The following is an 18,310-nucleotide window of genomic DNA, read 5'->3' on the forward strand; positions in this document are numbered from 1 at the left end:
ACTGTGAAGGAGTGAACAATAAGCTAAGAGAAGAGTCAAAATTGTATGCTATCCTGAAATCCAATGGAAGGCAGTGTATCAAGGGGGAGACAGTAATGAACTGTCTCCAGTATTGCTGGATGGTCAAGTAAGATGAAAGCTGAGGATGGACTGCTGAATTTGGCAATAGGGTGGTCATCAGATTTCTATCAGGAGCTGATTTGGTAAAATGGTAAGAGTAAAAACTTGACTAAAGTAGATTTAAAAGAGAATAGAAAGAGAGACATAGAGAGAATATAGCAAACACTTTCATTAAGTATTTTTGCAAAGACGACAAAAAATAAAAAAAGATAGTTGAAGGAAGTAAAAAAAATTCAAATATAAGAGCAATAATAAAATGCTTGTATGCAAATATAATAAAGAGCTAAAATTACTAATGCAGGAGAGACAGAGAAATAAAATGCTCTAGAGATGCCCTTGTGTAAGTCAGAAAGAGTAGGATCTAGCGCACAGATGCAGGAACGATTTTAGATAGAAACAGGGATAGTTGATTTAAGGTAATGGGTGGGAGGTCAGGTTATGTGGGTGCAGAACCTGTTAGGAAGGCACATGTAGTGATAGAAACCTGTAGGAAAAAATCTCTTCTGATTGTTTCAATTTTCTCACTGATTTAGGAAACAAAGTTGTCAACTGAGAGTGAAGTCAAGGTAGGAGGTATTGGTGGTTTGAGGAGAAAAGAAAGCGTATGAAATCTAAGTACAAGACCATGGGAGAGTAAGTGATCCAGGGACATGTGCCATGATTGCTGGGCATCGATCTAGGGACATGTGGCATGATTGCTGGGCATCATCAAGGACCCACTTGTGCGTGTGTCCAGCTGTAAAAGTGCAGGCATGAAGTAAGGTGGGAATTGAATATGAGGGTGAAGATTTAGCCAGTTACCAAAAAACCAACCAAACAAAAAAACATTGAGCGGGGGAGTTTGTGAAGTATGTATGTATACACAAGGAGTGACTTTTATGAATAACTGTGGAATTTATCTAATGAAAGGAAAGGGGACATTTATTGAGAGACAATCAAAGTATGACAAGATCAATTATTTAGAGGGCTGGTGTGATTAAAGGATTGAACTGGAGTTGTAGATGAAATGCTCTAGAAAGGTAGGGTAGGATGTATGAAGGAAGGATTATGGGCAGGCCACAGTTACTGGCCATGAAGAGTTTCAAGATAAAAACCATGGGAGTGGATGTCTGAAGAAGGGTAAAAAAAAACATTATCATTGGAGGAAAATGATTTAACTACTTTACAGGATAGTTTGTTAAGAGGCCATACATATGCATATTGACATTACCGAGATTTGGGTAGAAAGTGCCAGTGGAGAAAATTCCAGTGTTCTTGGAGCTAAATTCCTGTCTTCTAAGCATTACACATTCATGAAAACTCCTTAAAAGATGCATATCCAAATGTGGAAATAATTTGAATCCATATTTTATCCTGCTTTTGCTTTTATATTTGAATAGATTTATGATGCTGTGAATCTAGGTTTGTAATAACAGCATAATTTACTAACAGTTTTTTTCTGCACACAATTGAATTCCCTGGAAAGTCAGGCTTAACATTATTGGAGTGACATTCCTGGTGATATAACTAAGGATTCAACAAGAGTCATTAGAGATTTCAGTTGGTGGATTTAACAAGGCCAGTAATTGGAGCAGCTTAGCTGAATGCCCTTTGTCTAATTGATAGGTCATTTCACATTTTAACTTTCTAACATTTAGGCAACAAAATCATAAACAATTTAATTGAATAGACTGATTAAATGTAGAAGTTTCTTGACCCTTAGAAGTGGAGTGACTATGCATCCCAGTTTACCTGAAACCATCTTGATTTATACCTGTCGTTGTGGAGAAATTATTAACAAACTGCACCCTGGTTTAGATGACACATTTTATGGTAACCCTGCCTACATAACTAGGCTCCTGTCTTCTAGGACTGTTAATTCAGGAAATAGTAAGTGTAGGTCTAAGCACTTCTCGCAGATCCTAGCTGCCCGACAATTGCTGGGCTCCCTCATTTGCTCAATCCAGGGAGACACAGTGTATTAGTCACTTCTCATGCTGCTATGAAGAAATACCCAAGAATGGGTAATTTATAAAGGAAAGAGGTTTAATTGACTCACAGTGCTGCATGGCTGAGAAGGCCTCAGGAAATTTACAATCATGGCGGAAGGGTAAGCAAACACCCTTCTTCTCAAGGTGTCAGGACAGAGAAGGACAAGCAAAGGGGGAAAAAACCCCTATAAAACCATCAGATCGAGTGAGAACTCACTCACTATCACAAGAACAGCATGAGGGTAACCACCCCCGTGATTAAATTATCTCGCACCGAGTCCCTCCCACAACACGTGGAGATTATGGGAACTACAATTCAAGGTGAGATTTGGGTGAAGATACAGAGCCAAACAATATCACACAGAAAAGAAGGAAAATATCCTAGCTGGAAATGCTGGGCTGATACAGAGACAGCGTCACCATTGCGCTGACCAGCTTGCTTCATGCCTTAGACATTTCACATTTTGATATCAGTTATTCAGAGAAGAGGGATAGTGTCAGTCTTCACTTATCATAATATTATCATAATCTCCCTTTCTTTTTTTCATATTTCAACCACTACCCTTCATATATGCTTAAGAGAACTGTTATTTCGTTGTCATTTCCCCATACATATCACACAACACAAGATGTAGCAGAGTAATTACACAATCACATAATTGTATACTTATTTGCTAATAACACAAAGACATGTTCATGTTCAAAGCATATTATACTCCCAACTAATCCTAGATACCAGCAAAAGACTTAACAACTTAAAACTATAAAAATAATCTAAACAATTCAAAACACTTTCGTGGGCAATTGCTCCCTAAGATCATTTTATCCCCCTAAATGTTATTTTAGTAAGTACAAACAGCTAACTGAAATCACAGTTTTTTACCCTCAAAAATATTTTATCACATTCCAATAAATAAAATATACTTAAATACCTTTGATTCTTAAATCATTTCTCTAAAATGTTTCACTAATAAACAAAAAGATATTACGTGATAAAATTTTTTCATTATTATTATTAATGTAGTTAGTAATTATGTCTTCTTCCACATAAAGGTTTTGACTGAAAAGTTTAATGGAACATTACCAGAAAAAAAAATTATACTTCTGATTTGCAAAATCCACCTCTACCTCTCCTTCCATCAACCTCCAATTTCACTAAACTCAAATGGGTAAAGAGGAGATAACACTAATGTATGAGTGTTATAGAGAGGTCAGCTTTTATTTTTCTTCTTTCCTTTCCTTTCCTTTTCTATTTATTTATTTATTTTTGACCCAGAGTTTCTCTCTATCGCCCAAGCTGGAGTGCAGTGGCACGATCTCAGTCCACTGCAACCTCTGCCTCCTGGGTTTAAGTGATTCTCCTGCCTCAGCTTCTGGAGTAGCAGGGATTACAGGCATCAGCCACCACACCTGGCTAATTTTTGTACTTTTACTAGAGATAGGTTTTCACCATATTGGCCAGGCTTGTCTAGAACTCCTGACCTCAGGTGATCTGCCCGCCTCGACCTCCCAAAGTGGATTATAGGCAAGAGCCACCATGGCCCATCTACTTTTCATTTTTAATAGAATTTCATCTCATATTCTTGATGCAGGTTATCTTTTCCTAATAGAAATAATATTTCAGTGGCCACTATTATATTGCCAATGGTATTCATTACTATCAGCAAAATATATACATAACTCATCAATGCCTGTGCCTTCTTTAAGGCTTCCCACTGCCATTTCATGACAGGTGAATGCATGACAGGTGAATTAACAGAGTCTCACTTTGTCACCCACGCTGGAGTGCAGTGCAATCTCAGCTCACTGCAACCTCCGCCTCCCAGGTTCAAGCGATTCTCCTGCCTCAGCCTCCTGAGTAGCTGGGACTACAGGTGCCTGCCACCACACCCAGCTAATTTTTTATTTTTAGTAGAGACAGGGTTTCACCATGTTGTCCAGGCTGGTCTCAAACTCCTGACCTCAGGCAATCCGCCCACCTCGGCCTCCCAAAGTGCTGCGAGTAAAGGCGTGAGTCACTGTGCCTGGCCATCACATTGACTTTCTCTCTACACAAGTCCTGGTGAAAGTGCTAATGAAACTGAAGGATTCAAAAAAGGAAAGAACTTGAATAATTAATTTAGATGCTGGCAAACCAGCCCTTAGTAATCAACTAGATATGTATAATAGATACGTGTTGGTCTAATTCAATACGAGTTTTAAATAGAACCTGTTTTTAAATAGGTGGTTATGAATAAGAAATTGATAACTGAAGTATGTAAAAGCTTCATGTGAAAGTGTTATTAGTCTCCAATTCAAGAATTAATGTGACTAAAATATATTCTGCAGGAAAGTATTTTGCTACTGAGGATTAATTATTTCTTCCACAAAGTCCACATGCCACAAATAGCCTTTACTGAGGAACAAACTGATTTAATCAGAGGAGATACTTCGTCTTACAGACAAGGATTTAATTTCGAAAAACAGGCCCCCAAAGTGAGTTACACCAGCTTTGCTCATTATCATCAACCACCCTTTCTTCCTGTGTCAAGGAAAAGCATTTTCAAACCTTCCTTCTGTCTCTTTCAGGACCTTGACGTACTTTTGTTTCTTCTTTCCTCAATTTTCTCTCTATTGACTTCATATCTTACTCTACAAAAGGCTTAGGTTTTTCTAATCCTCACTAAAGTTAAATTACCCTGAACAGTACCTTCTTTCTCAAGGTATAAAATGTTATCTCTCCTACCTTTCCCTGGCAAACCTCTTAAAACTTAAATATACTCCCCAGATTTCTCATGTCCAATTCAGTCCTCAGAGCCCCTGTCTCTGCCATTCAACTAAACCTCTTCTCTTAAAATTCATTTATGACCTAATAATGATAACTAAATCCATCATCTTTACTCTATCCTCTTATGAACCAACCCCTTTATGGATTTTCTATTGTTTCTCATCCCTATTTTGATATTCAATTTACCTGCTTTGCCTCCTATGATATTGTTATTCTGTCAACTTCTCACATTATTTTCACACAATTTAATAATATTTTTCTACACTTTTTTACTCTCCTAATCTTACAATTATGCCCCCAGTCATCTTCACTTCTCTTTTGTTCCCCATTAATGTTTAATTATGTATGACCTAATTTTTGCCCACAACTGCATGCAGATCTACATATTCAGCCTTAACCACTAATCTGATACATGGATATAACATGTTCAGCTCATTATAGAACACCCCAGTGTATGAGTATGTGCCAGTATGTCAAATGCATAACACCAAAAGCCAAATTCATTATCCTTACTTTTACTGCCCCAGGGGGAAAAAAAAAACAACTGCAACAACAACACCAACAACAGAAGCTTCAAACAGATTGGGTTATTTACCTTTCTCTACAGTTTTCCTGTATGATGCCTATCGTTCTCCATTTTCTTGTATTTACTTGCCTCACCTATGTACCTGGAATAAGCAACTTTCTGTTTTTCTTTATTTATATCCAATTCACTCTTAAAGGTCTAATTTAACTGTCACATCCTCCTAAAATCTTTTCCTCTGAGCCCCCCATGGACAGAAATTGACATTATTGTTTTGTTCTGAATCCCAGGATGTAACATGGTGCCTGGCACAAGATAGGTGCTGGTATTTCTGTCCCATTCACTTTCCCATCTTTCTTCATTCCTTATTTTGAGGTATAGTGGTATCTGCACGTGTATATTTGCATGTTAACCTCCCTGAGGTAAACTCCGTGACTAATTATTTCTTTATCTCTACCATGGACACTTGGTTGATACGTGGTATTCCACAAATATATGTAGACATGACACATTTTAATCCCTTTCTTTTCTCAAGATATTGAAAAAGTAGGGTAAAGCCTGTGCCTAGTAAGTGAACAAAGGAGGAAAGGCTTGGACATGAGATGATATTCTTATAGTTGTTAATAGATTAACCTATACGTACAATCTTTTCTATTAGGTAGGAGGGAAAGTCATGTGGCCATCCACATCATTCATGAGCATAGGGTAGAAGAGTATACACCACCTAATAATGAAAAAGGCATACTAAGAAACAGAGTTTCCATAGTTGTCATACAGTTTTCTTGGATGCTTTGACAAGAAAACTAAGAAAATTGAGCACTGCATATAATATGCCATCGAGCAACAGTATGCTGAAAGAAACTCTATTTTACAGAATATAACCAAACACACACACACGGCACACACACACGCACACACATGCACAGTGAATATCATCATATGTGGTCTATGCCATCCTGATATGTTCACACTAGAGGTAAATTGTGTTACTGCTATGGAAGATATGGAACTGTCAATCAGTGTTTTAGCCTTGCCTTATTGTAATTTAGTACGTGACTGTGGGAAATCCACCTTATCTCTCAATTACAGTTGCTTTTCTTTAAATGATAATGGGGATAAATGGTTAAATATCTGTAATTCTAAAAATCTCCATGTATATGGAGCCATGTGGAACTACAAACTCTATCGATTCCACACATTTAAAAAACATGTTTTTTTCATGGTTTGTCCAAACCATTTTATAAAATCATTCCCCACAGGTTTCACAACCTCTGACATGGCAAAACTACCTCTTTATGGGAAAACAATGACTGAGATAAAAACATCCTGATGCACCTCCACCGCCTGCCACCTCCACCATCACACACACACACACACACACACACACACAGACACACACACACACACACACACACAGCTCTTTCCACAGGAGAAAGAAGCGAGGCATTTAAAAACAATCTTACGAAACTATTTTTAAAATATTTGTAAAATCTATTTAAATTTCTCTAAATGAAAATCAGTGGTTTTTAAATGTAGGATTTCTATATGTCTTTATTCCTGTTATTCTGATAATAATCAAGCAAGGATTTAAGGGAAATCACGAGAAGCAGCAGAGAGAAGCAAGGCTGTTGCATGCAACTTCCACCTCCTGAGTCATTCCACTCTTTAACACAGATAGTGTCACATGACCTAAAATAATTTAAAATGTGAGCACCTTCTATAATATCAACTATTTAAAATGGCCACAGTTCTATTATCCCAAATCCAATAAAATACAGAAAAAATCAATTTTCATGGCAATTAATTTGTGTTCAGCACACTCCTCACATCCATACTGGGGGAGGAGGGAGGGTCTATAGTCTCATTCCAAGTCTATTAAACACATTACATAAATCTTGATTCATGTGGGAGAAATGACTTACGTATTATTTCTAAGAGGTAAAAATAAACACATAAACAATCTGTACCATCATAGCCAGCAGAAATCGCTCAAAAGGCCTTTGGACTCAGAATATTGGCTTGCCTCTGAGGCTGCAATCAGAAGGCTCAGCCCTGGGCTTTGGCAGAGCCACTGCCATGCTAATCTGCTTCATTATATCTCTACAATTTGTTCACTGCATTAAGGAGCAGTATTTCCCTTGTGAAAGGAAAACCCATCCTTCACTTTGAAAGCTTTACCTTTAAAAGGTAAACAAATACAGCCGGAGACAGACACCAACAGCTAGAAAGCCAAAGAAAAAATAAAATATGGTATGTCATAGTCAGAGCTCATTTCAGCCTAGGAAGATTTTAAATTGCACAACAGCTAGAATTAGAGCTTTTGAATCTCTTAGATCTGAATACAAGCTAACAAAGCACACATCTTATATTAAATGTCATTCTTAACATAGATAATGATCCGTGGATAAGTCAAAAATAGAATCATGCTGGCTTACCTGAAATAAAGAAAAATGTAAATCATAACACAGAATCCACGTATGTGTTGAATATAACAGTCTCCAATGCAATTCTTCAGAATTTTTACTGGAGTAGAAAGTAAAATCTCACATGTGTTCTATCCTCATTAAAGAAGAAAAAAACAAGAAAGGATGACCACATCATCCTCCCTCCTTTGCCTTAGCTTTCTGTTCTGACACTCATTCGATGGTACCCAATGTCTGTTAGAAAACAGCATGCTAAATTAGAAAAATAAATAAATAAAGGCAGCATCTTACATGACAGCTCCATCTCCTGGTCAAAAGTGGAACCATTTTAATTCACGTTCCTTTGGCTATGTAGCAATCAGCACATAAAATTAAATGATGTACAGCCCATAATTCCACTCTATTTGAAATCAACTACTTTAATTAATTGTAATTTAAACATTGAAGAAGAATTATAGTATGAATTTTTAGAATTATAATTCTATTTTGGGGATTTAAATTTATTTACATTATGTTTAAACTAAATGGAAGCTTTTCCCATCATTGAAAACTTAAGATTTATTTAACTTTATATAGCATCTGAAAAAGTAACATGTATCTCCTATAAAACGATTTTAGATGTCAAGCTTATTGTTAATGAACATCATATCTCTTTGTGGAGAAGTATAAGTTTTTTTCACTAGAGAAGTTAACACACAACACTTGTGTTGTTATTGTTTGGAGGAATGTTGAAAGGTTAAAGATAAAGCAGGAAAATTAAATGACTTAAAGACAAACTTGAAAAATCTTTAGTTAATCTGAGCTAAATACAAAAATACAGATGACAAGTTACATGCAATATGAAATTTGATAATTGTAGTAGTATACTATGGTGTGTAGTTACATCTTCTTAGAGAGATAAGAGAAAATTAAATCATCAAAAGAATCCATTTGGTAAATGACACCATTTATAGAATCAAAGTTTTACTGAGCATATGATGTTCTCAATACATGTTTGTTTAATTAATTACTCTTTCTATGAACAGTTGTGAAGGCCAGGATCTTTTTTTTTAAACTTGAAGTCAAAGGATAAGCATTTTTTTTCCCACTTTTTTACAATACCATTTTAATTTGGGGCCAAATTGATCTTTAATTTCCTATTGCAGTAACGCTGTCCATGGTGCTGAGAACCAATTTTAGAACTCGTGATGAGTTCTAGGTCTTAAACGGGTCTGAAATACTCTTTGTCAGATTTGATATAAAATTTACCATTAAAAGTCCCCAGATAAGCCAGAATAATTGATAGTATCTAATATAAAAATAGTTAAGTAATTTTTTTATCCACGAAATATGTATATACACATGTCCATCAGAAGCCAAAATGCTGATAAATACATTTAATAAAATACATGATCGCAAGCTACGCTTTCTTTGGATTCATAATATTTTATTTTCTATGTGCTAAAGTTATACTGAATAGATTGCTTTAGCATAAGGTTGTTCCCACACTATTAAATAGATGAGGAAACCAAAGCCCACTCTTCAGTAACTTATCCAGTATTAATAAGCAAGTCAGAAGAACAAACCCAGTTTCTTAAATTTTCCCTTACTTCCATTTCTACAACATTATTAAGATGTATTAGTTTGGTTTTGAAAATATATTTTTAACACTGAACAAATAAATAATTAAAGTGACTTGGTAGATTAATTATTTTAATGTATACACTCAACTATTTCATCTCACAAGTTTCCTGCACTATCATAAGATACATAAACTCTCAGGGCACATAATTATGATGATTTTACCAAATTAATTTGCAATTTCAACAAATTACTCCTGATGGCCAAGAAGCTTAAACCCATAAGATTAAAGCCTAAGATGCCACATATATGAAATATTATTGATACTTTATTTTTAAAATCATGGGAATTTTACAATAATTTATATAAAATTTAAATGTTTTTCTTAACACAGTAATCATTTTCCCCATAGTCTTGAGGGTAAATTTTATCCTTCAGGAAGATGTGCCTAACTGATCCTGGGATTTTGTGTACCTCTAGGCATGCCATCTTATGCCCCTAGGGATACAACATCCCAGTTTCAAGACCATACGGTTATATGACACAGAAACTGGAGCAATCCTTTTCAACCCTAAGTCATATCACATACTCTTCTTCTCAAAACTTTTTAGTAGCTACCCATCTCCTTGTGAATAAAGTCTATGCCTTCCCCAGTGTTCACAATGCTCACAATCTGGACTCCTTTACTTCTCTGATGTTATTCTTGCCCTCACTCACTCTTCTTTAGCCATTTTATCTTCTTTCTCATTACTCAAACATGGCAGGTATGTCCATTCCTGAGGAGGTGTCCACCTTTTAATCTCTTTGCCTGGAAATCTCTTAAATGGGCTCCATATGGCTCACTTCCCTCATTCTTGTCACAGCTCACAGCTGCCTTCTTATTGAGGCTGGCCTTGACCCTCAATACCACACACTATCCCCTCCTCTGATTTTTCCCTTTAGTACTTAGCTGACATACTATATATTGTGTCTATTGTCTGCCTCCTCCAAGAAAAATGTAAATTCCTTGAAGGCAGAGATGTTTGCCTGTTTTGATCACTTCCGTAAACGTGGTTCACAGAACAGTATCTGAAATATAAGACCCACCCAAATAATCATAGAAAATTCATACATTTTTATTAATGCACAATAGGAATGCTATTATTTCTGTGTGTGGATTCCTATGTTCTTATTAATATGCATGTCATAGACTGTGAAATCAATGAAGCAAACAGCATGTTCTTTGAGTAAACTATTTAAACTATGTTTAATTCATATACTTAAGCAGAAAACAGAACATATAGTGAATATTCCATAAATATGTTAGGTTAATGATGCCAGTGTTGAAATTAGGCCACTATGGTCTTGAATTGTTTTTAATGGAGTTCTGACAAAATTTTGGTAAAACATTATTGAACAACTCTTATATCATGTTAGCACCTTTTTTTTCCAGGATAAACAAACTTTGAGGTAACTATTGTAATTTTATTTTTATGGAAAATGTTTAATTTCATCTAGAAAATGTTAGCTGCTTTAAAATAAGTTGTAAAAATAGCAACATGTCACATGGTAGATATGTGTGCATGTGTATATAAATATATATACACACATATACACACACAGACACACAAGTACATACACACACTAATTCTTTATGAAATCAATTTGAGTTAGGCATTCATTTGGCTAGTAACAACAAACCAGTGCCACATAATTTCTCAATAACATGTCTCTCGGGCATTGCTTTAATGATAAAATCCACACTTTTATTTTGGCAGCTTGATTTTCAAAATTATTTTAATTTATAGAGATAAAAGTAAGTAAGCCTTATTTTACCTCCATTAAGTTGTGCATATTGACTGTTATTTAATTTTTTCTACCATTTATCATTCACCCAGACTTTTAAATATTATCCACCTGATTCAGAAAATAAAAGAAGACTAAGTTCCTAGTTTATACCTAATATTTGTTTACATTTTTCTTGCATCACTTCTTCTTATTTAAACTATCTGCATTGGAGAAAAGCAAATGAACAGACATTTTTAAATGGCAATTTCATTTGTACTGTTTTAGTCACCTTAAAATATGCTAACCTCTTTTAAATTATTGGTCACCAGCATCAAGACAGTTTTAAAAAGTTGAACTCCATATCTAATGTTTTTCCTGCACTATTATCATTAGAGAATCAAGGACCTGTAAGCCAAAATGGGCATATTTTTATGCCATGTTCCAAGACTGCTAATACTGATGAGGGGGACAGCTTATTACGCTAGTTCCAATTAGTATGAATTGTTGACATTTAATAGTATGTTATCAAAAGATGAAGAAACAAAGGAAAAGAAAAATTGGGCCATCAAAAGGACATAATTTCCATAAACAAAGTCTGACAAACAGAATAATTCGCATAATTCCTTGAAAGAGGAGGTGTTACAAATAATGTTATAAATATATAACATTTATTGAGCACTCTTTTTTTTTTTTTTTGAGACGGAGTCTCGCTCTGTCACCCAGGCTGGAGTGCAGTGGCGCGATCTCGGCTCACTGCAAGCTCCGCCTCCCGGGTTCACGCCATTCTCCTGCCTCAGCCTCTCCGAGTAGCTGGGACTACAGGCGCCCGCCACCACGCCCGGCTAATTTTTTGTATGTTTTTAGTAGAGACGGGGTTTCACCGTGGTCTCGATCTCCTGACCTCGTGATCCGCCCGCCTCGGCCTCCCAAAGTGCTGGGATTACAAGCGTGAGCCACCGCGCCCGGCTATTGAGCACTTTTTATGTGCCAAGCAATGTGCTAAGTACTGTACATAAACTATCTCATTATTCCTAGCAACAGGTCTGTGAAGTAGATTTTTATCTTTTCCCTCTTAGAGATGAGAAAAATAAAGCCAAAGTCCCTCAGCTAGTAAACTATGTCTTGACCTCCAACTCAGACCTCTGTTCTCAATGCTTATGTTCTATTTGAGTTCTACTTAAGACACAGGAGATGTAAACTACGAGGAAGTGATTCCACTGACCTTTGGAATTTATGTGCTTTTTGTCCTCAGCTCCAGTTGTTCACCAGTTGTGTAAGCCAAGGGTAAAACAAGAGTGGAAAAGAAGGAAGGTCTTTAGGAGTACCTCCATTCGGTGTGGTATTTCAGAGCGGGTGATGGATTTGCAATGGATGCAAGGATTGACAGAAGAAGATAAACAGAAGGAACTAGAGTTATTAAGGAAAATAAATTGTCAAGAAATTAATGAGTGAAAGAACAAGGCAGAGAGGTGAAAGAGATGTGCAGGATCCATAGAGCTCTGCCAGAGACCCTTCTCTTCCCCGAAGATGGCTGTCTGAAAGACAGCAGCATTCCATGATCCCCTGGGCAACAAGGACTTCTCATCTACAAGGCTCACATGATCCTGTTACCAACACCAGAAATACACTAATGCTGGCTGGTAGCACCTTGCTGAGGGTAACAGAAATACACAAAGGTTGTCCTGACAATTCTCATCAGTAGGTCTACCTTTATGGTGGAGAAAATAACTCAATATAGCATGATGAAGGAACAGGTAAATTGATACTCTCTGAACCCAATACTAAAATGTGATCACCAGATGTCCACAAAAATATCCCTGAAAGATGAAAGACTGATAGTAAACTATAAAGTCATTTCAGTGTTCTTAGAGTAGCCATTGTTTAGTGTTTAATTTTTCTAAGTTTATCATTGTCATTATTGTTAATCATAGTAATTATCAGCCAAAAAAAACTGCATTTGGTAAATTCCTAAATTTTTGTTCTGACAATTTCACCTCTCTCAGTGGGGTAGAAAACACCCAGATAGAGAACGACGATCCTGTTCTTAATTTAGCCCAATGAAGAACTTCAGGAGGAGCTCCCTAGGCTTAGTTATGGTATGGAGTGGAGACAGCACAGACAATTGGAATTCTGGGGGTTGCACTGAGCAGATAGCCCTGTTGCCCATCTGTAGGAAGTATTAAAGTTGAACCTAGGAAGGGCAGATGGAAGTCTTAATTATCAGAAGAAGCCCCAATCCTTACTGCATTTGTTACACCATAATAAGGTACAGGGACCACAGCTATATTAGCAAATTCCAGTATGGCAAACAAGAAAAGTAAACTAAAAATCAAACCCTAGAATGATGGAGCCTAAGCCATGGACCATATTAGTCTGCAGCCTGGGGGTTGGGACCCCTGGTCTAAAGGATGCCAACTGTTCTGTTGGTGGAGTGGGCAGAGGAAGATGAATTCTGGAGAAACTGTGCCTCCAGGTTCACTTTGTAGAACACATAAGTACTCTCTGGTAAGTTTCTGGAGTGGCACTGCACACCTATTCCTTTGACCCGTGTTGATCACAATAAACCAGTTACTTAAAGTCACCTCTATCACATCGTGGTTCACTGGGAAATAAAGGTGCTTTCTTGAGCCAGGCAAATAATTGAATCATAGATGATAAAGAATGTCAGGAATGGAGAGAACACCCAGAAATATAATACCACAAAATTAATTGCCACCTGGGTACTAAATGGCAATCTTCCAGCACCCAGCATCACTGGATGATGCATATATACCCATCATTGGATGATGCAGCTATATCAAGTAGAGATGCACATATACCCAGCCCCACTTATAAAATTTTAGTTGAAATATAACTAGTGATGTGGAACCTAATATAATAGTTTCTATCCACAGATTCCAAAGGGGAAGCAACACATATCAAAATAATTGCAGAGAAGTCATCTTATGCTTCCAAATTTGTACTTAACATATATGGAAAAATAAACATAAATCTATTAAATACATATATATAGATACACAATATATATACACACATACCCATATATATATATAGCCTAATTGTTCTTCCCTTGGGTTCGACTCCACTGAGTGTTTCCTTGTTCTAAAAATTGACTAGCAATACAGAGTCCTCTGGGTGGACTAACATTGTTTTAAGAATGTAGTTCATCACTGAGATGCTGAAGTAGAGAGGAGAATTGAAATCAGAGTAGTAGCTTAAATGTGTTCAGCAAAGGTGTAGAATACCACCGCCAGAATGGAACTATCAGAAATAAACTCTATCCTAAGGTTAGTGGTAAAGGAAGGGACATAGAAGGCCCTTAAGCTAGTCATGCCTTCGTCATCTGTGCAGATGTACTGTCATAACTGTTCCTGTGACCAACCAAGGTTAGTGAGTGATGCAGGCTGAACTCAAGAAGGTGGCCCCAAAGGAAAGTGCTCAGGCCTCAGAGAAGATTTTGTTGGTTAGTTGATCCTACTGCCTCAGCAAGGACAGCTACATGCATAAACAGAAATGGGACAGAGTTTTCCTGGGGAAGTAATATACTCCCAGCCTGCTGGAGTCATCGGTACATCAAAGTCAGTTTGCAGGGTGGAAGTCAACAGAATCTTTGGATGCACAAGGCTTCAAATCCATTCAGAGAACACATGAAACTCTTTGCCTTCTTGAGGTCAGTAATTGCGACAAAAAGGATGGAAAAATTAGCAGTGACTCATTGTCAGTAACTAGAAAACGTTAGAAACGACAAGATATGCTTGATAAAACCAGTATCTCCCAGATCTAATACCTCATCTAGCATTTTTCAGATGCTTGTGATCACGTACACAAGAGAGTCCCACTGAATTGCCAGAGGTTGTTTTAAGTTTCCATTTTTATCTTTATCTTTTCTGTATGCAGAAGACCTGTGGGGAAATGCCTGCATATTTGGAAATCTAACCCATCTCCTTTTTGGATAAAAGGAGTCTAGGGGCCAAGCTACAAGTTTTCATATGTGGCTATGGAGCAAGATGGGGCAAAATATGCAGAAGTAGCATCCTAAACCGTGTTTATAGCAGGGATTGAAGCCACATTATCATGTACAAGTGGAGTAGATGGAATGGTGAGTCAAGAATAAAAGATATCATTGTTGAAATCCAAGTTGAACCCATACAGAAGAAAGATAAAGCTGTCACCAGATATCAAATATCCAGCAGTGACTTTCAATGTTCCCCAAGATGATGTGACAGAGTTTTTGGAAGAGTGGATGGAAAGAGAAACAAACGCTTGCAGATGAGATTGCTGAACAATGAAGTATAATATCTGAAAAATTATGAAGATAGATGGTAAAATTTAGTGGAAAGGTGAATAATGAGGACTGCCAGTTGACTCACATGTGACCAGGTGAAGAAGGAGGACTCAAATCTCCAAGTTCTAGCTGATTTTGCCATTACATTTTTGCTCAGTACTAGAAAGGACTTAATGATAACTGATGGCAATAAATAGAGCTGCCTTGGCAGACAGATATTTCTCTGAATTCTACTAGAATTTGAACACCTGTCAGAGGTGTTGTCAAATGGTTTCTGAAGCCGGGCGCGGTGGCTCACGCTTGTAATCCCAGCACTTTGGGAGGCCGAGGCGGGCGGATCACGAGGTCAGGAGATCGAGACCACGGTGAAACCTCGTCTCTACTAAAAATACAAAAAAAAAAAATTAGCCGGGCATGGTGGCGGGCGCCTGTAGTCCCAGCTACTCGGAGAGGCTGAGGCAGGAGAATGGCATGAACCCGGGAGGCGGAGCTTGCAGTGAGCCGAGATTGCGCCACTGCACTCCAGCCTGGGCGACAGAGCGAGACTCCGTCTCAAAAAAAAAAAAAAAAAAAAAAAAAGGTTTCTGATACAGAGTCTGATGTAGGGACAGCTGGCTCTTACATCCACTTTGGCTCTTAAACAACAAGATACCATGACCAGAGTGAATATGTAAACTTCTCTCTTATTTTATAAATCAGGAGATTGATCCTCAGAAAAGGTAGGTGACAGTGATGGTTGATTTTACCTGTCCACTTGACTGGATTAAGGAGTACTCAGATAGTCGGCAAAGTATTAATTCTTTGTGTGTCTGTGAGGCCACTTGTGGAGGAGATTAGCATTGGACTTGCTGGACTGAATAAGGAAGCAAGATCCACCCTCACCCAGTGTTGGTGAGCACCATTCAATTGGCTGAGACTCAGAGAGAACAAAAAGGCAGAGGAAAGGCATAATCACTTTCTCTTTCTCGGTCTTCTGGAACTAGGTCATCCCTCTTCTCCTGTCCTTGTGTACCAGAACTCCAGGTTCTATGGCCTTTGGACTCCTAGACTTGCACCAGTGGCCCCCTGAGTTCTCAGGACTTTGACTTCAGACTGAGAATTACACCACTGGCTTCCCAGATTCTGAGGCCTTCAGATTTGGGTTGATCCACGCTACCAGCTTCCCTGGTTCTCCAGCTTGCAGATGGTCCATCCTGGGTCTTCTTAACCTCCATAACTCCTTAAGCCAATTTCCCTAACAAATCCCATATAGTCTGTCTGTCTGTCTATCTATCATCTATCTATCTATCTATCTATCTATCTATCTATCTATCTATCTATCTATCATCATCATCTATCTATCTTATTGGTTCTGTTTCTCTGGAGAACCCTGACTAAAATAGAGACTTAAGAAAACTATAATGTAGGGGCCGGGCACGGTGGCTCACGCCTATAATCCCAGCACTTTGGGAGGCCGAAGCAGGTGGCAGTTTCAACAAATGAAACTTAAAAACCCTCACTAAAGCAGGACAAAAAATGATCTCCCCATAAAAGTCTAGGTTGAAAGGCAGGCTTTGCTTTGCGAGGTGGACAGGGACCCATTTTACTATTGTGTTCCCTCTTAGGGCATTTTCCTCAGCCTCATATTTGAGATTGGCTGACATTCATGTCCACATTCTGACCCATGATAAGAAGAGAGGAAGTAGAGGGCAAGCAATAAAATGTTAAACGGATTAATTTTGTTACTGAAGGATTTCTTAAGATATTTAGATCACTAATGTGTATTATGATTCTTTAATAGAGAGCTTTTTATAAGAAGAATTTAGAATAAATATTGGACAACAGAACTCTTTTTAAAGAGTATCTCGGGGTTAGTTTTTTTTAACAGAACATATCATCAGAAACATTAGCCTATCAAATTCTTCTAGTTATAAAAGTAGAGACTCATCTACCTCATCTGCCCTTAAAAGGATAAAAGGATCCTTGGGGTAATCACTACCTCAGGTCTCCAGCCCTACTTTTAAAGTTCAAGTTGAAATATAACTAATTATGTGGAGCCTAATATAACAGTTTCTATCCACAGATTCCAAGGGGGAAACAACACAAATCAAAATAGCTGCAAAAGAATTCATCTCACCGCTCCTAAATTTGTGCATGTGTTTTGAAATAGGCATAAAATGCTTTCTTCAATTGAACTTGTTGAAGAAGGAAAACTCTTTACCCACACATTAAAAAAATATACATCCCTAGGCTACAGTCAAGTATTTTTAACACTTGTTAGGAGTCATCCAGCCTTGTAAGTTTAGAACAGGGTACCAGCAGAGAAGGCTTAAAATATAAGAGTGGGAGTTTTGCTGTTGGGATAAATTCAGTAGCAGTTGTGGTTACAGCAACAAAGCTCAGGTTCTCTGCCATGCCCCAATAAGTCAGGTCTCTCTCCTGGTTCTCCACCTACTGCTCTGATTGCTCTTCTTCTGCCTTCCTTCTTCCACTATCATTTCTTTCTGATCAGATGCAATGTTTTAAATGTAAAGAATATCATATTTAATTTACTAATAATGATAATGGGCTAATAGTAGCAAATGATTTTTAATAAAATTTAAATGTATCTGGGATCATCCCTGTAATTAGCAGAAGTCCCCCTCACTTTCATCTGGAGACTCTTTCTTCGGAGAAGAGTGAGATTTACAGTGAGCAGGTTGGTAATTGCCCTTTACTTTGGGTAGGATCATGCAATTGAATTTCAAGTGTGAATACAATATATTTTGAAGCAGAAAAAAGGGCATGCTTCTGTTCTAATCATGAGCAACAATGCTTCTGAATAATTTTTATGAAGCACAGAACTAGTCGTAGCTGTCTTCTATTAAACAGCGTTCAGGGACTCACTACTGTCCAAGGATGAAGTGCAAGCCCCTT

General features: G+C 37.5%; 1 protein-coding gene across 4 annotated transcripts in view; it reads right to left on the minus strand.

Annotated features, from left to right (window-relative positions):
* Positions 1 to 18,310, minus strand: part of SCN2A (sodium voltage-gated channel alpha subunit 2) — a 195,908-nt gene that overhangs the window by 144,235 nt on the left and 33,363 nt on the right. Inside the window, exon 1 of one of the 4 annotated variants that reach the window (XM_032755543.2) lies at positions 7,816 to 8,042. The exons of 1 other annotated variant lie outside the window; for it this stretch is intronic. The gene's annotated coding sequence lies outside the window, so the exon portion shown is untranslated. Of the gene's footprint in view, positions 1 to 5,452; positions 5,958 to 6,023; positions 6,552 to 7,815; positions 8,043 to 18,310 lie in introns of those variants that run through there. 2 more of the 4 variants (XM_032755544.2, XM_058441556.1) reach the window with 2 other exon arrangements.

Source organism: Hylobates moloch, unplaced genomic scaffold (genome assembly GCF_009828535.3).
Source record: "Hylobates moloch isolate HMO894 unplaced genomic scaffold, HMol_V3 SCAFFOLD_1, whole genome shotgun sequence".
In the NCBI taxonomy this organism is placed as follows: domain Eukaryota; kingdom Metazoa; phylum Chordata; class Mammalia; order Primates; family Hylobatidae; genus Hylobates; species Hylobates moloch.